The following is a 20,582-nucleotide window of genomic DNA, read 5'->3' on the forward strand; positions in this document are numbered from 1 at the left end:
AGAGCTGAGTGATGTGTGATTGAAAAAGGCAGGACCCCTCAATAATGATTATGCATCTTCGGGCGTATACCCGTTGGCAGGAACGAAACGACACTTCGTCAGGCCCCCCGAAAAAAAACTTGGGTCTTGGGCACCCATAGGGTGATAAACCGACCGCCCCCCATCACGTTGTTCGCTTTTGTCACGAAATCAGCTGTACTGTTTAGCAAGCCACTGCGAAGCGCGAAAATTTTCGATAATTCATGATAAAATCGGTCAATAAGATCGGGAATTGCATATATATATTGCTATCAATTTCTTGTCCTCTCCCTCTCACGTTACCAGATTTACCGGTAGAGCTGAGTGAGGTGCAATGTTCCCTCTAAGCTGCGCACGTGCGCAGTGCTGACACGGTCTCTGCGCACAGAAAATCTACGTTGCGCACAACAAATCCGAAGTTATGACCTTTTTTAGTCGGTACGCACTGTTGTCCAATGGTCTGCGCAGTGAGTTGGTGAGTGTGCGCAGACTCGTCAAAACATTGTGCGGTGTCTTGGAAATTGTAGGGCCCGTAACTAATAATTAAACACATTCGGGCGGGCGGACCAGTTGGTATGACTTCGTTGCATTATGTTATTTCGTGACCTCCTGTCTGCTATATCAAAAATATAGAATCGCCCAACAGGGATATCTAGTTCTATATATCCCTGTCGCCCAATCGTACTGAACTAAAAGACGCACACGGTTTCAAATTGGTATTTTTTCACTTGCATATAATTTTTCCCAGCCAGGTGGAATTCGTCTTCTGAGGTTCAGATTGCCAAGACAGGAACATTCCGTGCCAGTCATTTAGGCGCCCATGGACAATTAAAGCTATATGTCTTTTGTAGGCTATATATAACGAAGTTTTCGGTGTTAATTCGCTCTGAATACTCATTAAGGATATGTCCTACTACCACATCACCTACTGCGAAGCCATTTTTCTCCAGCGCCCCCCTGAGCGTAGCGCCCCCCATATCGCCCCCTGAGCGTTTCCGCCCCCTTCAAAATCGCCAGCGCCCCTTGGGGGCGCTGGAGGCAAGGTTAAGAACCACTGGACTGTAGATTTTGCACTGTCGGTGAACTTATGATTTGATATTTGACAGCTTTTAGCCTACATTATAGGCCTACCGTTGTAGACGGACCATTGTCTGCTCAATGTCAATCATAAACGGTCAAATGAAACAAATAGGTAGACATGGTGTTATGGTCAACGTACCACAATATCCTAACAGAAGCAAGACTGCTTGGGCATTACGTGGTTCTTTTATGAAGAAGCGCATGATGAAAAATTGTGATGTAGACAACATTGTCAGAATGAAGCAGCATGGTTTGTCACCAGCAACATACGCACAACTTCAGTGTTGTCAGCCAACAACTGCTGCCGTTGAACGTTCTTTCCCCATTCGTGGCAAGCTACTTAGTAAGAAAGAACAGACACTTTCTAACCGAGAATGTAGGAAAGTATCTTTCGTTGTACTACAACAAATTTTAATTATTTCTACCATAATATACGTGATGAAACTACTGGAATATTTCAGCCAGATTTCGTTAAAATACAATTTTTTTCTTGTAAAAATTTGTCAGTTTTCAAGTTAAAAAAAGTTTTTTCAGCCCAAACTACTTCATAAGGACAGACAGTTCCAACCAGAAATGACGATAATTGGTACAATTTTACCATTATATATACGAAAACACCTAATTTGCATACGTGAGGTAAAAATCTGGTCACAATTAAGTTTTTTTTAGGAAAAAATGGCAAAATTTGATTTTTTAGATCAAAATTCATCCGTTTTTTATTTAAAAATCGCCCTAATGATAACCCTAATATAGCAGAAAGGAGTTCAGGAAATAACAGGTAACAAAAATCACGAAAGAGGAACGGGAACTTGCTCGTCCGATAGAGAGATGGGATGGCTGTTGCTCTGGCGTTTCTACGGAAATGGCGTTGCTTCGTCTGATTACGAATTACTGATTACTAGGGCAAGTTTTTGTTGCAGTGAAATCCGTGGAAAATTGGACTTATTTTTCATAAAAGTTGCAGTAAAAAGTTGCATTTATTTTTCACAAAAGGTACACTAAAAGGCAGAGGTGGTCAATGTAGTCAAGAAAGCTACTCAAGTAGAATAGAAGTAGTGACGAAAAAATCTACTCAAGTAAGAGTAGGAAGTACTTTCTTTCATAAGCAACCTAAAACTACTTGAAGTAGAAGTAGAATTGACCGACTTTAAATCTACTCAAGTGAGTAAGTAGTCGTGAAAACGATCGTAATTCGTTCGCATGGATTGTCAAAAGGTGCTAATTGAGCTATGCGAAAGGTGCCGAGCTTGATTCATATTGATGCATACCAGGAGGTATTCAATTTTCGACAGCATGTTTCGACGCGACACTCCGTGTCAATGAGTGCCGATTCACCAGGCGTCGAATCCTGTCTGCTGCACTCAATCTGCTTCCCGGACTCGCTAACCTTGCGTATCAGTCTTGTATTCAAACAGAATCAAGCAACCCAAATCGAATAATAAACAATGCGAACTTCGGATTTGCTTTAAGAATACTAAGATGCTAATACAAGCGAGGTTCGCAATAGTGCTCGCTCGTCCGTTGCTCGATGGTATGAAGAGTGATGCAACAGCAACGAGGAAAATATAGGCAAGCGAATAGGGAAGTAGAACAGTAATCAAATAATCAAGATTAAAATCAGACAACTAGAATGATTAGAAAAGCGAAATAGAAATCAAGGAAAGTTGACTTGGAAACTGATTCCTCTAAAAAGTGTCATCAAATAGAGAACAACAAATAACATGCGCAATCGCAAACACATCATAAGCATTCGTCCGCATCATGGGATGAAAATTATAGTATTGATATCGAAATGCGATACTGATCCTCTGTATACTCGAACAGAACGTTTTAGAAAATATCATGGTATCGCACACCCCTCCATATTATAAAGCCCGTAGTTTAGTCGAAGAGAAATACGGAGAAGTTGTATAGGATACGCTGTAAACAGTTTGCGCGATTAGTAAAGGTTAATAAAAAATATGGTGGATCGTAAAAATGCTATATTGTGTAGCTTTATTTCCAGAAATTAAAGGCATTACTACACTTGTTCTTATACTTCAACATGTATGTTATCCAGACAAAAGAACTGAGGTTAATTAGAACTCAAAGTATTTGATACTGGGAATTGAAAAGTGAAATATAAATACTACTTCTAAAAGCGGAAAATGTATTTCATGTCTTTTGTCCTGAAAGTTTCAAAGGTGGTATGCTAAAACATATCTAAAACTAAAAAAAAGTCAGAGTCCACATTTTCAGATTATTTAGGACACGCCATGGACTGCTAGGCTACGATCTGATAAGTAAACGCTAGATGCCGAAACATCAGTTTCAAACGTTATGATGAGCCATTGTGATGAAATATTTCATACGGGCGAACGGCGACATAGCGGTGTGCACGGAACCACGCAACCCGCTACCTAAATTATATTCACCGATACTTTCGTGAAATCATACTGGTTACACCGTATACACTGAGCTCGAAGTGCGACGAAAATTCTGGGCTTTACTCAACTGTCATGAAAATATGATGATACTCCGTGAACACAGCCCCGAAATTCCTCAAGCTATCTTCCGGATTTGAGGATTAAACTACTTCTACTTGACAAACTGAAAATAGCGAAAAGTAAGTAAGTAGATCACAAATTATTACGAAGTAGAAGTAGCAAAATTAAACGATAGTGAAATTATCGAGCAATCTATTCATATATAGTAACACATATTTCCTGTAAAAAGGTAGTTGCATGAAAAATCGAAAAAAAGCTTGCAAAAAGTTACTTGAAATATCGAAAAAGCTGCAAAAAGTGGCTTGAAAAAAATCGAGAAAAGTTGCAAAATGCTGCAATATAGGATTCCTCCAAACAGCTCAAAACACCATTCTGCATAACCTCTGAGTATTTAGGAAGCTGCCGACAGCTGTAAAAAAAAGTTGCAAAAGTTGCAAAAAATTGCCCTACTGATTACAAATTACATTTGTACATCTAAAATGGTAGTCAGTTTGGTCAGATGAGCATCGCAGTGCCTTCTGCGAAGGACACAGTGATAATTTTTTTCCAACCACTGGTGGATGTTATTTTGTGCCCGTCACAGATTTTTTGTTCTCGCAGACTGTGTCAGACTATCACTGACTGACTGGCGCCGCTTGATGGGAACATTGGTCACCAGCATGAAATTTCGACTAAGAGAGCATTCAAGGTACTATTTTGAGATGGCACACGAAGTGCTTTTGTTGTCACAGCTTTGGCTGGTGTATTTTGACAAAGTCGAGTCCAAGGCACACAAATGGAAGTGTGAACGGTTCCTCCCAACGACGCGAAATCTGTCGCCTCGATAATTTTTCGCAGAAGCGGGATTATCCAACATATGTTCGCCAATGGCTGAATTTATGGCCTTCGATTGCTCAAAATCGAGCTTGAAGGGATGATTCAAGCCCGCCAGATGCCAGGTTTACCATCCTGTGAGGGGCCAATAACCACTGTTTTTTTTGGGGGGGGGCTGATGAAGTGCTGTTTGGGCCCTGATCATATCTATGTAGCATCGTACGCCAACTGGACGGTGTGGAAATAAGGTAAATTTTACTAAATGCAATTTGCTTGAGAATGCTTGAGCTCGTTTTGACACGCACTGCCATGGCAACAGCGCCGTTTATTATAATTGTTTTGGTAGGCATAATGTCCTTGCCCTTTTATCCGCCAACAACAGATATCCCTATCCCTTAATTTCTAATTCAGTAGTACGTTCCGGATCTGATATTTTGAGGCCTGCATATTTCATCGCAGTTATCGGTACCGGATTAGGGAAAGATGGCAGGAATAGGCGATGTTATACCCGGGTTCAGTGCCGTAACAGCACTTCGCCACCCCCCCCAAAAAAAAAACGTTGGTCTTGCGCTCCCATATTGTGATGAACCGAACGTATGGGGGCTTTGCCCCCAGGCTATACGCAGTTTACCGCTACTTGTCATCTACATTGGGTGTCCGTTTAGTGAATTGACTTTTCTCGCCTAAACGCGCGAAGCGCGAGAAAATTCTATAGTTCGATGGCTTAATCGGTCAATATGATCGGAAATTGCATAAATATTGCTATCAATTTTATCCTCTCTCTGCTCACGTAATCTGATTTACCGGGAGAGCTGAGTGAGGTGTGTTTGAAAAGGTAGGACCCCACAATAATAATTAAACATCTACGGGTGTATACCCGTTGGCGGGAACGAAACAACACTTTGTCACGCCCCCTCCCCCAAATAAAATAAAAAACACTTAAGTCTTGGGCTCCCATAGGGTGATAAACTGACCCCCATCACGTTGTTCGCTGCTGCCACGAAATTAAAATTATACTGTCTAGTGAGCCAGCGCGATGCGCGAACATTTTCGATAATTCATGATAAAATCGGTCAATAAGATCGGGAATTGCATATATATTGCTATCAATTTCTTATCCTCTCTGCTAACGTAATCAGATTTACCGATAGAACTGAGTTTGGTGTCTTTGAAACTGTAGAGCCTGTAAATAATAATTGTACATCTTCGGGCGGGCGAACCAGTTGGTATGATTTCGTTACATGATGTTATTTCGTGACCTCCTGTCTGCTATATCAAAAAATATAGAATTGCGCAAACGTACTAAACTAAAAGATCACACGATTTCAGATTGGTATTTCTTCACTGGCCTATAATTTTTCCCTGCCGGATGGTGTGACGTTCAGATTGCCAAGGCAGGAACATTCGGCGCCCGTCATTTAGGCGCCTATGGACAATTAAACCTATATGTATTTTGTATATATAACGAAGTTTTCGGTCAGCATAAGGGTAGGCTAGTCCTTGTCGGCAGGTTTTTGGAGCAGCCGTAAATTTGCATTGCTCCAGATCCGGCTCCGGAGCTTTCTTCTATCATATATTAGCTTCTGCTCCAGCTCTGGAGCCGAATTAATACCACTGCTCCGGCTCCACCTCCGACTCCGGCCCTGAAAACTGTCGAAGGTGTCTGTCTATGTCAGAGGTGGTCAACCCGCGGCCTGTGAGCCATATGTGGCCCGCGAGAAGGATTTGAGTGGCCCGCGAGCTAATATCCCATTATATTATCGAAATTCTGTTATATTATCGAAATTGAATTGCTCAGATTGTGAACTTGGAAAGCCAACCAAAAATATGATAAGTCTGGCCGCGACACTCGGGATGTTGATGACTAAAATATCAGTTCCGACGCATTGGCAGATCCAGGGTCCAGTCACATTTTTAGTAAATCGTCGTTCATTACAATAAACTAAAAAAGTAGTAAAATTTTTCTTCACTCTTCGCGTGTTGAATTTTCACACGATTTCTTTCTTTGTAGCCTACCCCCAGCTGAAAATGAAAAAACGCCTGATTTAGCCGATTGAGTCTAACTATAGATTATTCGCGATTACGCGAGAAAGTATTTTCGCGTTTGCGCTCGCAGAAAGATCGTCGACGATGAAATGTAGGCACAAAATGATTGTCGTATGTTAGCGGAAATTTTCGATATCGATATGTCCAGATGCCGAATAGTCCTGCCCTTGCAAACTGAGCCCAGTGGGCGTAATACACTATACCAGTGGTTCTCAACCTTTTTGACCTCGCGGCACCCTTCGGAAACGAAAAATAGTTCGCGGCACACTGTCACAGTGTTTATGGACTTTTTTGGCTTACGGTACCTGCAAACTAACAGAATACTTATTAGCACCAAGTAGTAACGCCGACTAATGTGACCACCTCTGCAGTAAATCCAAAATGTTTCTGTACTACTTTTTTAAAATAAACTTTTATATTTTAATAAACTTTTGTACGTAAAACGTCCTTATATAGCTTAAATGCCGTGATAGAAAGTCGTCGTGTTCATCGGGCAAGAATATCGTTGCTCCGTGATTGCAACAAACAGGGCGTATTCCGACGAAGGCAAAAGGAAGGATTTCGATATACGACTTCACAGAAACTTCGACGATTTCAAACGATTTGTTTGACAATAAATCTGCCCACTGCCGCATTGGGTCGAACAGGTCAAGCGCCATCGCCGCTAACGAATACGGAGGCGTAGAGGTGTACACTATACCAGGATTATACAATATTATATTTTCACGCATATCGTGTACCACGCGTGAGGATAGCCATACCTCAATAGTTCTAATGGCAGCCGCCCGCAGTTCAATTATACTTCCAACAAACCAAGATTATAACCACAGAGGTTTTTGTTAACTGATATAATTTGATCAACATTACTTCTCATTTTTCATATTCGTCGACAGTAACACAACATTGCGCTACAAGCCTACATTTTAACCTAAGTGTCGGCGCGATACCTAACAATCACAATGGGGATTGGCATGTTTGAAATTAGAATTTGTAAACGCGAACGTCAATACCAAAGAAGTTGATTTATCGTTGGTGATTGGGGAGACAGTGAGGATTAGAAAACTGCATTGTCAGTCAGGCGAGGCCTTGTCTGTTCTTCTCTGCGTGCGATCGAACATGTATAGTGCAAAACAGAATTCAGCCCTCAAGGCACGCGATCCACCCGGTAAAGCGAATTCGAGGGGGATATTGATTGCGGGCATAATATCAATTTTGATTTGCCAAATGTACAAACTTCCCATCACGCTCGATTTACATGATTGATCGTTTGTTACAGACTAGAATTATTACACTGGTCTACAAATTTCAACTTTTTTTTTGAGGTTTGGGTTTTGACAACTGAGTTTGGCTAATTTTGGGGCGCTGATTCCAAAAATGGCCTCAGATTTTCTCCATCACATCACGTTTTTGAGATATGAATTATCCCTAAATTGAAGAAAAAAAATCAATTTTTGACCCCCCTCTGTTTTCAAAACAAGGAAATCTGATGCAATAAACAAGGTTTTATCTGCAATAATCCAGCCTTAGTTAGCAAACAAGCATTCTATATTATATTCAAACAAATTTGCGTTGTATTTATTAAAATTTCATGCCTTGGAATAAAAAATAAGCGGGCAAAAGAGCAACTAACAAAGTTGGTACAAGCGTGACATTTTATCGCAATGAACAATGAAATAAGATTATCAGAACATCAAAACCGTTCTCGAAAAGTTGTAGTAGCATGACCATGGCTGGCTCATCTGTCTACACTGTAAAAAATATACCGTGTATTCAACGTGTTTTTTGCATGTTTTTTCCAAAAACACGTTTATTAACAAAAAACGCCGACGTGTTTTCGAAATAATCAAGTTTAAAACCGAAAACGCGACGTGTTTTCCAATTAATCAAGTTCAAAACTGAAACGTAACATGTTATGTAAAAAACATGTTGCGTTTCAGTTTGGAATAACGTTGCTCTGATTTGAAAGCTACTGTCGCACTGATTCCGAAAATATGCATTAAAATCTAATCAGGGCAATGGAACGCCTTCGAAATACACCCCAAAGTATGAAATTCGGCATTGTTCCGAACATTCGCAACCACGCGTTAGGGCCGGCTCTATACCAATACCGAGAAAACCATTACCGAGAATGGACATTACCGAGAATTGAAAATACCGAGAATAGTCATTACCGAGAATGGACACCACCGAGAATGGGCATTACCGAGAATGGCCAATGTCAAGAATATAGCTTACTGGGACTGATTTTGTCGAGAAATTAATACCTGAGCATCGATACCGAATGTGGCAACGCCCTGATGCACACACACGACCTGCTCATATGCATAGCATGCCTGCATTGCATATATTGCATTCTCGGTAATGTCCATTCTCGGTGGTGTCCATTCTCGGTAATGTCCATTCTCTGTGGTGTCCTTTCTCGGTAATGTCCATTCTCGGTTGTGTCCATTCTCTGTAATGGCATTCTCGGTAATGGTTTTCTCGGTATTGACCGGACACCGTTACGGCCATTGTGCTGCGTCGCTGCGATTGTTTGGAACAATGCTGATTTTCAGATTTTGAAGGCTACTTCGGGGTAATTCCATTGCTCTATTGAAATTTTAATGTATATTTTCAGAATGTTGCTTTCAAATGAAATCAACTATATCTAATTTGAGCGCTCGGGTCTGAAGCTATGGGATATGAAATTATGTAACGTTCATATTGCTGAGCAAGCAAGCGTGACGATAGCTGTGGCGAATCTATCCTTATAGGTTAGGTATCTAATATAAAACATGTGAGTATTCGTCGTAATTTATTAGTTCACACCTTACACGATTTCAGTATCCGTCGTGATTGGTTGAAAAATGGCTGTAATCTATTAGTTTACGGCTCACAAGATTTTAGTATCCGTTGTTATTGGTTGAAAAAGTTCACGGCACACGTGATTTCAGTATGCGCCATGATTGGTTGAGAATCTTGTATTGCCGGGAAGCCGCCAGCAAGCCAACCGCACTGAGAACAGAATTTATTGTCGACGCTGACTGACTGTTATGGATTGGGCTTGCCCAGTTAAAAGATGCGTTTGTGGTCAGTTTTCATCCCGGAAAGTCTTGCTAAATCATGTACGTTATGTGCATCGTTGGTGTACCGCATTCACCTGTAGTATGGTACCGTGTGGAGACAGCAATCCACCGATGACGTTCAGCACAAACCATACCTTCAGAGTGCATACGGTAACCAGTCGATTACAGTATATCATGTTGGGAATGTCTTCGCCTAACTATGTAAATGATGAACCCAAGAAAGTTGAGCCAGTTAACATATTGGGAGGATGTGTATACCCAGCCAATATGTTGCATTTTGTCGAATGCAAGATATGGAAGGACAAGTTTGCTCTGTAAAATTATGTGACAAACACGGCAAAAGAGAATCCATGTTGTCAATCAGGATCAAGGTGGTCCAATATTTCTCTATGAAGATTTTAACGGGCACTGTCACATTTGTGGTATCCTCAAGACAGGCTTTGGCCGATATTTACACTGTTATTCAGTGTGAGGCTGACAGAAACCGGTTTCCTTTGTGTTTTACAACCTGGTGAAATATTATACCAGAGACTCCATAATTTACTGGTATACTGTATCGGTAAATTACAATATGGTGAGCAATGTTCCTCTAATTTTTGACGAGTCTGCTCAAAGCAGCACACTCACAAACTCACTGCGCAGACCCTTGGACAACAGTGCGTAAAGACTAAAAAAAAGGTCATCATATTGGATTTTGTGTGCACAACTTACATTTTCTGTGCACAGAGACCGTGTTAGCCCTGTGCATTTGCGCACGGGCGCAGCTTAGAGGGAACATTGATGGTGAGATGGCTACATTAGACTGCATCATAGAATATGTTTCAAAGTTTATTAGGGAACTATATGCCGATAAAGAAAAGTACCAGTAATTAGAATTGCGTAATTTTCAACATGGCGTTCTATTTTTCAGATTCATCAGACTGGTTAGCGATTTATTACTCTAGTGCTATTAAATATGAAAATGCTGATAATCCATGGTAATATTAGAAAGGTGATCACAGTTGATCACCTACCTGAGATTTATGATGTTGTGAGATGTGTAGTTCGTAGTACCATCTAGGACAGAAAATTCACCACGGAATATTACGACAAATCGCTTGAATGGAACGGCGATTTTTATGAATTGTCTGCCAAAGATATGGGAAAATATGACTGGTTTTGAAGATGTAAGTGAGTAATTATATTCTATGCATGACAACATAATTATCATCGTAAAGCGATGATCATGGTGATCATACTGTACTAAAATTATCTTGTCTTGTTCGATATCTGTAATAGAAACGAATATAGATTTTTAGTCAAAATCACGCCGTGCTATATGCAGGGCTTTAGAGCAGCCGCAAATTGAAACTGCTCCTGCTCCAGCTGCTGCTCCGGCTCCGAAATTATCGCATTGGCCTGTATATATCAGGGGTGGCCAGCGAGAGGGTTTTGCGTGACCCGTTAGCTAATTTCCTATTATATTATCGAAAATGAATTGCTCAGATTGCAAACTTGCATTGCCAACAAAAAATTACAATTCTGACTGCGACACTTGGGATGTTGATGACTAAAATATCAGTTCTGACGCATTGGCAGATCCAGGGTCCAGTCACATTTTCAGTAAACTGTCGTACATTACAATAAACTAGAATAGCAGCGAAATTTTTTTTCACGCTTTGCGTGTTTAATTTTCGCACGATTTCTTGCTTGGATAGCCTACCCGCTACTGAAAACGAAAAAAAAAACGCCTAATTTATCCGATTGAGTCTAACTGTATTCGCAATTACGGGAGAAAGTCTTTTCGCGTTTGCGCTCGCATAAAGATCGTCAATGGTGAAATGCAGGCACAAAATGATTGTCGCATATTATTGGAGATCTTCGTTATCGATGTGGCCAGACGCCGAATAGTCGTGTCCTTGCAATCTGAGCCTAGCGGGTGGTATACAATTGACCCGCAATACTCCAGTAATAATATTATTGACCTTGTTCATTTAAAAACTTCGAAAATTTTACCCGCTTGGCGTGGCTAGTGGACCGCGCACTCGTTCGTCAATTGCATGTGGCCCTTCAGCCGAAAAGGTTGGCCATTCATGGTCTATATAGATTACTAATCCACCATAGGTTACCGTAATTTTCCATGTATAATGCGCAAAATTTTCACGATTTTTTGCCCTAAAATCGGGTGGTGCGTATTTTACATGGGAACAACACGCTTGGAAGAAATCTCTCTTGATAAAAAACTTGAAATCACACTTATCCTCATTCTTATGTTTGTTTCCAATCGCGTGTCACTTTCAGCCATCACGCGTAGTAATTAGTGGGAAGCGTGTATCCAATTATCAAGAGTCGTATGCAAAAGCATGCGATCTCCTGCTGAGTTGGTTTGCTGTTTGAACGCAAGCGAAATTAGGTCACTAACAGACACTCGCGCGCTGCAATTTTCGCCAATTCATCGCGTCAACGACAGGCCCGAACAATCGCATACGCAATTTATACATACACAAGAGGCCATGTGCGCAAGATATAAACGCTTGCGTAATCAGTCGCATCTCCAACAGACCTGTTGCGCATGACATAACCGTTAGCCTAGGCGCAATCGCATCTATAATAGGCATCGTGAGCAAGATGTTGGATGTCGGTTCGTTGGCCTAAACTAACTCCCCGCATCCTCGCAGTCTTTGGCTGCTATCTACTATCGTTTAGAGACAATACCGTTAATTGTATAATTATTAGCAATCGCATCTGTAAAAGGTCTCCTCGTGCTCAAGGTGTCGTGTCGCTAGCCCGAACTATCGCGCCGCCCGCTTCGCAGGCTTTAACTGCTATCTACTATCGTTTAAAGACAATCCCGCTAATTGTATGATGATTACTTAATTAGCGATCGTTATGTAATGATTGTTCAAGAGTGACATCGCAAAATAGAATGACATCGTATACGAAATCGGAACTATTCATGTACTGAAATGCAGGGTGTGTACTATACATGGGTACAGGCTTTTTCCCAGAATTTGCATGCTATTTTAGGGGTGCGTATTATACATGGGGGCGTACTATACTTGGAAATTTACGGTAGTACTTTTTTGTTTCCCGAATTAAATATGTTGATATGAGTGATTTTATTTTATCTAAAAACCGAAAATTTTGACCGATACAATCTGACATTCTGACAATTTTGACATTTTTCACCCTGAAAATCTTAATTTTGATGAAATTGTGATCTTGTATATGTAAATTGCCTGTTTCCTCCCCATTACCTTAGAATTTTAGGCTACTGTTTATCTTCATTTCTGGTAGGAACTGTCTGTTCTTATGAAATAGTTGGGCCTGAAATAAACTTTTAATATTTCTGCAATAAACTGACTCAATATTACCGGCAAGGTGATAATTCGCTGGGCTTTGATGAAGATATTTATTACAGAGTCAATCTGCATCGGTATATTCTCCAGGAGACGAGCACTGCATCGAGGTACAGCAAAAAGCAATAAGTGTCGAGTGGGTGAAAAGACTATACGTGACAAGAAAAGATTCAGGTTAGGATGAAAAAAACATTCGAATCGTGTCATGAGGCCATTTTGAATGGGATATCAACACAAAGTCTATTCGAGATTTAGCCGATGTTGATCGATGCGCATTGGGTAGGTATAAAGCAGTGTTGGGATCAAGTCACTGATAATGACAATCCCCCTACCACGTTCATGCAATAGGCTAGTCCTACGACGTATGCACGCACCAATTATTGACGATTAATATCAATGTGTAATATCATACAGCAGAGGCTGCATTACATTCCAATTTTTCAATGTTGGTGACAGACATGTCAGAAGTTGGTCCTAACTTGATCCAAACCTTTCTTCAACTATGCCACATTGCAGGGATCATGGAAAGATAAGCTCTGCAACAAGTTGAGGGAATGGCGAAGACACCATGAAAAAGAAGTTCTCGTCTTGAACTTGAAATAGCAGAAGCATGGACGCTGCGACAAATGGAAATCTCTGCAGCTTGTGGAAAAATCTAGTCAACGCTGCAAGAATTCTCGAGTCTCAACATGCAATGTGAGCATTTTAGTATCATGCTTTCTTCATCTAGATATCCTCAATATGAATATTTTGATATGATACTGATAACGCCAGCAGACAATGTTACGTCTAATTTTTCTCGTGTCTGTGCGCATGCGAGCAGCTTAGAAGGAACATTGGCAAGAAGTAAACCTTGCACCGATAACCGGTCATGTTTTGATTAGGATCTATTTTGTCCTACAGAGTCAACATGTATACTCTACACATACGACGAGCGCAGCATCGAGATACATCGAAACGCAATAAAAGGCAAGTGGAGAATAACTCACAAGGAAACGATTCTGGATAGGATGAAAAGAACATTCGAATCGCGTCGCGAGGCCATTCTGAATGGGATGTCAACACAGTCTGCTGGAGATTTACCCGATCTTGGTCGATGCGCATTGGGTACCGTAGGTATAAAGCAGTGTTATGATCAAGTCACTGACGGCACAATCCCTCGGCATTTGTGACATGAGCAATCATTTTTCATGACACAACAAATGACATATATATTATAACTAGGGCCATTTTTATATGACCTTAGAAAATCAATAATATGACCTTATTTTTTTGAAAATATGAATTTATGTGAGAATGGTGTATTTTTACATGCAAATATCGGCACTGACGGAACTAAAGAGTACAACCTATGCAACAACAGTTATACACGTCCATTTTTTTATTCTAAATCACTGCTGCAGTACAGTAGTAGTGTGAAATGTTAAAGTCTTTGAAGTTACGATTCGGACGTAAAATGACTTTGGTAAGGAAACTGAGTGCTCCACAGACGCTGATGTGGGTTGCCACTTCTGCAGGGATGCATAAAGCGCTGGTGAAATATCTTGTATTTCCAGCTCCATTATTTGTTAAACCTCGTTTTTGTCCAATCGCTTCTTAATGTAAATTTTGAGCTTTATGACCTAATCAGGAAAATGTGACTTCATAGCTTTAATATAGCTCAAAGGGATACGGTTTTGTGTTGAAATTGATTTCACGACTTGCTGTTGCATCGAACGAAATATGGCTTTGAATGGCCCTAATTATTACCATGGGTTAGCAAAAAGTGAAGTCAGTTTTCAAAATGTATAAAACTCGTCGGTGACCTAAAGATATTTTTTAAATTCTTTTTGGGCAGATTTTAGTTTTCTTGAATTTTTTAATCGCACATACTTCCAGACGTAGACATTTCTTCCTTAGATATAAGGGCGACCATCCCTCGGGCTGCAAGGCGATTCTAGAAATTTATTATAATATTTATTAGTACTCGCAGAAATATTGTCAGCGGTGAAACCTTTGCACAACGCGATGTACGCAGCCTCGCTGCAACCTTGATATTCATATGTCCAAGCTTGGAATATTCCTTGTCAAATGAGCCCAGAATTATACAAAGGCGACCTGCAACTCCTTGCAGGACATGACTGCACACTTGCTTGTCGTAACATAATTGTCATCGAATTTGCTGCGTAGTAATATATGTCATGTTTTCACCATTGCCCAACCGTGTTACCTCCTGTCGGATGACTGAAAATCTTTATCAACATTAGAGGGGCCCGCGCAAGGTTTCAAAGTCGCTGATTTACTTTACGACGTCGCAGTCGCGTCAAAACGTACATTGGCATTGATTTCTGACACTTCTCGTTCAGGCCGTTAAGAACTGGGGTGAATGGTCGGGATCCTAACGATCTTCAATTCTACAATGACAACTATGGCAGCTTCCTGTTTGTTGACAAAGTAAGTTGTTTGGTGTATGTGAAAGCATTATGTCACTGTGTTGTGGACACAAGCAAATCGCATGGCTCACTGCCATCAGGCTACATCATTCGCATCATACAAAAAGGCAATTTATGGCACTATTAACACTGTATTGCTGTATTAACACTGTATTCGATAAAAATTGGTATCTCGACAGGTCACTGTAAGTCGAAAGAATGATGTAATCCAATATCAGTGAGTAACGAGATTTTCCCGTGTCCATGCTACTGTAGGACACCATGGTGAAATTGTCACTAGTATATGGCGTCCAATCAAAGAAGATGATGTGAAACCAATATTGGCCCCTCCTATTTCACTTAGAAAGTTGCAGTGTTACGACTGATGCTAAAATCATTCCACTCTGGGTACCATTATGCTCGCTCGATATCCTTGAAAGCACCATCACGTACGATCGTTTTCTTACCTCTTTGCATGACCCCAACTCGCGCGGTAATGACTTATTAGGTAGGCTTACCATATTTTGGATATCTAAAAAGAGGACACTTTTTCAGAAATTTGAGACTTGCAAAACCGGAGAAGAATTCTCAAAAATCGGTGAATTTTGCCCACTTTGTGACCGGTTGACTGGAAAAATTTTAAAAAAGGTCAACTTTTTGCTCAGAGCTCCAATCACCATTTTTCACTCCGAAATACCCGCCATAGAGTAACTTCTGTGCTAATTTACGGCATATCACTCGCATTTCGCTCTAAATGAGACCTAAATTTTCAAAAAAGGGGACAAAAGGGCGTCCTCCGAGGACATTTTTAAAAAAGTCAAGAAAGAGGACAAATCCTATTGAAAGAGGACGCATGGTAACCCTATTATTTGGCCTCATACTCAACTCAATTCTTAATCTCAGACCACATCGATAGTACTAAGCTAATATCATTTTTATTTATCAGGAGCCATAGAATTATATCCGACGATCAAGTACAATACGATCCTGAATGAATGGAAAGTTCTCTTCTCTGGCAAAGTTACTAAAGGCGTCAGAAGCTTCCATCATGCTATGGCCATAATACTGGCAATATACTGGCTGTTCAACATCAAGTTCGCTCCATCAGCCTCTAATTCATGGTCCGTCGTCACGAACTCTCCTTCGAAACTTCCGAACGTTAAGTACACTGCGGCTGTCTCGAAACTTTGTAACGTTAGGTAGACTTTGGCTGTTCGTAGTAAATTAATTTGAATAATTCACCAAGGACAGGTCAATATTTTTAGCCGTTATAATTCTTGTGTCATTGCATTAGGTACTCGGCGCCTTTCACTGTGACAATTTGTAATAACTTAATTAATCGAGGACCGGTCAATGTTTCAAGCCGGTATATTAATTCTTGTTTTATTATATACGCTTCGAAACTTTCTAACGTTAGGTGTGGCTGACTGTGGCTGTTCATTGTAATTTAATTTGATTAATTTTGTGAGGACGGGTCAATGATTTTAGCCGTTATTATAATTCTGGTTTCATTACATATGTCCAAAACTTCAAAACATTAGGTACTAGGCGGCTTACACTGTGGCTTTTTGTAGTAAATTAATTCATTGATGACGGATCAATATTTTTAGCTGTTGTTGTAACAATTCTTCTTTCATTGTATAAATTCCAAAACATCTTGACGTTAGGCTCTCTGCGGCTTACACTGTGGCTTTTTGTAGTAAATTAATTAATTTATGAGGGGCCAATATTTTTAGCCGTTGTTGTAAGAATTTTTCTTTCATTGCATAAGTTCCAAAACTTCTTAACGTTAGGCACTCTGCGGCTTACACTGTGGCTTTTTGTAGTAAATTAATTCATTGATGACGGGCCAATATTTTTAGCCGTTGTTGTAATAATTCTTCATTCATTGCATAAGTTCCAAAACTTCTTAACGTTAGGCACTCTGCGGCTCACACTGTGGCTTTTCGTAGTAAATTAATTCATTGATGACAGGCCAATATTTTCAGCCTTTGTTGTATATAACTCTTCTTTCATTGTATAAGTTCCAAAACTTCTTAACGTTCGGTACTGTGGCTGTTAGTAGTAAATGAATTGCGCCATGACATGTCAATATTTTTAGCCGTTATAGTATTCTTATTTCCTTACGTATTATCCGAAACTCTCGCCATTTCAGAATTTTTCTTGTTTGATGCATTTGTTCTCAATATACCATCATTTGATCCAACACTGAATTGCTTGTTTCAATAGACACTTACGTGACCTTTGACACGAACCAATCAGGTTGCAGTAGGATGTAAACAAAGAACAAGCCCGGGCAAGCTTACTATGAGCTCTTATGGAAAAGGGTTGAAAAATATAGGTTTTTAGCAAAATTACATTGAATTGGGAATAGCTGGCTTTGGTGAATGGTAATAACGTAGAGCTAGTATGTATATGCAGTGTTATAACCTACAATAAGCATGAATGACAGCAAGCACGCATCAGCATGGTATGTCCAAATGAATGAATTTCTGACAACTTTTCGGATGAAGCAACTATTGCTGTATTATCCTTAGTCGTATACTATAGGATTGTCGTAGCGAATAGAATGTATTAGAGGAATATTGAGTCAGGATATGTGTGGTATCCATTATGTGGCGTTATATGCGTTCTATTTATGGAATCGACATTTGTATATAGTAGGCTTACCATATTTTGGAAATCAAAAAAGAGGACACTTTTTCAGATATTTGCAACTTGCAAAACCGGAGTGAAATTCTCAAAAACCGGTTAATTTTTCCCACTTGGAGATCGGTTTACTAAAAAAAAAGCCTTCTTTTCGCTCAGAGCTAAAATCACTGCTTTTCCCTCCGAAATACCCGCCGGAGCTTCACTTCTGCGCTAATTTACGGCATATCACTCGCAATTTCCTCTCAATCTGACCTAAATTTTCAAAAAAGAGGACAAAATCTCCAAAAAGAGGACAAAAGGGCGTCCTCCGAGGACACTTTCAATAAAGGCAAAAAAGAGGACAAATCCTCTTAAAAGAGGACGTATGGTAAGCCTAGTATATAGTAGTCTACAGTCTGTATCATTATCTAGCAAATTACTGTTACACTGGACACTTGTCTGCATATTCAATGATCATATTAATATGATATATGTTAGGCAACATGATCTGTTCCCGGCTGAAATCGTCATTTTTTGTTCTAGCTCGTGTATTGAATCTATCAGGATAAATGCCTGATAAACACTGTGCTAATAGCCTGCGTAACATGGAGATGGCTACCCAGACCGTTCCTGGTGTGCGCTTTTACCTTTCCCAGAGCCAATGACATGCATGGAAGAATGTAAAATCTGGATAAAGGCATGTGGACTTCCTTGTAGTCATCTGAATTCTCATTTTATTAGGCATGTGGACTTCCTTGTAGTCATCTGAATTCTCGTTTTATTAGGAAAATGACATATCTATTATTGTACCAAAAATATTGAATCGTGACATAATCTAGAATCTAGATCAGTGGTTTCCAACATGGGCGATTTGGCGGTCTAGGGGGGCGAAAATGACGAAGGGGGCGTCAGGGGGGCGAAAATGCACAAAGGGGGCGAAAATAGCGAAGGGGGCGATTCGCGGGGGGGCAATGACGCGTCAAAACGGCTGACATTTTTTTCATTTTTATTTTTTTTTAGTCAACCCACGGAAATTTAGTTACAAAAGTGTGTCAAATTAGACATCGAGCCGAAAATTTGACCCTTTTTTTTAGTCAACCCGCCGGTGATTACAGGTTTGTATGCCCAATTTTCGGTACACAAAATTTGGGGGGTGATGATCGGTATTGACCTTGAAAAGGGGGCGATAGGTCAAAAAGGTTGGGAACCACTGATCTAGATGAATCAATTCTGTGTTTCAAAATGAGTCCAATCTGAAATGCAGTCACACTTGATGCCACAATCGACTTGGTGTGTGTCTCGTTTTATTCCACTCCAGTTTTGTTGCTTGATGGTGTGTAAGGGTGGAGCCCAATTCCTATCCTCAGCCAAGTTCTACTCAAATGCGTATCGATACTCAACTAAGTATCGATCGTTACTCAGCGTTGAGTGCGCGCCAATTCTCTCTACTCAGTTGAGTATCGATTTCCAGACGTCGTTTTCCGAGATAGCGTTGCCAGATTTTTTTCGCCTTCGACCGGACACGCGTGAACGATTTTGTCATGACAACACGACGCTGTCGTCATTATTTCGTCACTGGCCTACAAACTAGACGCAGTTCTCACTGATTTATCTAAATGCAATGAATACCCTCAGCTGATCCACACTCTTTAAAGATCACCTAATATGAATATATAAATCCTTGAAGATACCCGGAACGTTCCTATGCCCCACAGAAGTATATTTGCTAGACGCTACAAACCCATTCGAAATATATACAGATAAGTTTCACATGATGCGAACACGTAAGTGCAGACCAGAAATAACAAATAATGCATCTATTTCTTATTTCCAATAGCATATTGCTGCTATCGTCTAAACTGGCTTGAAGGTATAGCGACTCCATCCTAACCCTGATATTACCTGGAACTCAGTGGTGGCTTTTGGGGTAGGCGAGGTGGGCGGTCGCCCGGGGCTCCCCTGGTCGAAGGGGCCCCCCTATTCAGATTATAAGGATAATAACGAATAAACATGGAAATCTGTGTACCAAGCAAGAATATGATTCCGTACGGATGTGTCAATCATCATCAAATCTATGCATTTGTTAGAAAAGTCCCGTATCCCGATGATGATCACGTCTCTGCATGCAGTAGAATTACTTAGTCTTGATGTAGTCTATCCTTAGACACATGCAATAATAGACATAGCCGAATCCAGCACCTGGTCAAACGTTACCGCGGGAAAGGGGGGTCTGGTGGGCGGAGCCCCCCCAGAAGTTACGGTTAGATACTTATAGCCCCCCCGGTAAGTCTCGCCCAGGGTCCCCCCGTTCGTAAGGCCACCACTGCTGGAACTCTATCTGCTGAGGTTCATACTGGGGTCTGTGCAAGATGTTTCATCCATTTAATTGTGGGAAGAGCATGCGTAATAATAAGTATCGTTAAGTTATATTATTCATCTGAACAAGTCACACACAATGTAAAATGCGATAAGACACAATGCGATGTAATGAACAGATGGGAGGATATCGAACGACACGCAGTTGCGATCTTTTTTTCTACTGACATCCACCTCGGCCTAGAGTGCCCGATGTCACAGTTCTTTTCGATGTTGATCTTTTTGAAGCCACGTCCCTTTCTAGTTATTTCCATTCCTTGTGAGTGCTTTCTCTTTGTCAGGTCTTTTTCTGGGCTTTTTGTCGCCGTAAGAACCGCC

General features: G+C 40.5%; 1 protein-coding gene and 1 long non-coding RNA gene across 2 annotated transcripts in view; both read left to right on the forward strand.

Moving 5' to 3' along the window:
- Positions 1-20,582, forward strand: part of LOC145447014 (alkaline ceramidase 2-like) — a 454,308-nt gene that overhangs the window by 84,577 nt on the left and 349,149 nt on the right. The gene's annotated exons all lie outside the window — the stretch shown is intronic.
- On the forward strand, positions 8,188-18,431 carry LOC145446648 (uncharacterized). The gene is made up of 6 exons (XR_013917324.1): positions 8,188-10,674; positions 12,909-13,020; positions 13,363-13,542; positions 13,750-13,962; positions 15,192-15,279; positions 16,204-18,431. It is a non-coding gene; the product is annotated as an uncharacterized LOC145446648 (long non-coding RNA).

This window comes from Botryllus schlosseri, chromosome 9 (assembly GCF_051294905.1).
Source record: "Botryllus schlosseri isolate E-star chromosome 9, Bs_hap1, whole genome shotgun sequence".
Lineage (NCBI taxonomy): Eukaryota > Metazoa > Chordata > Ascidiacea > Stolidobranchia > Styelidae > Botryllus > Botryllus schlosseri.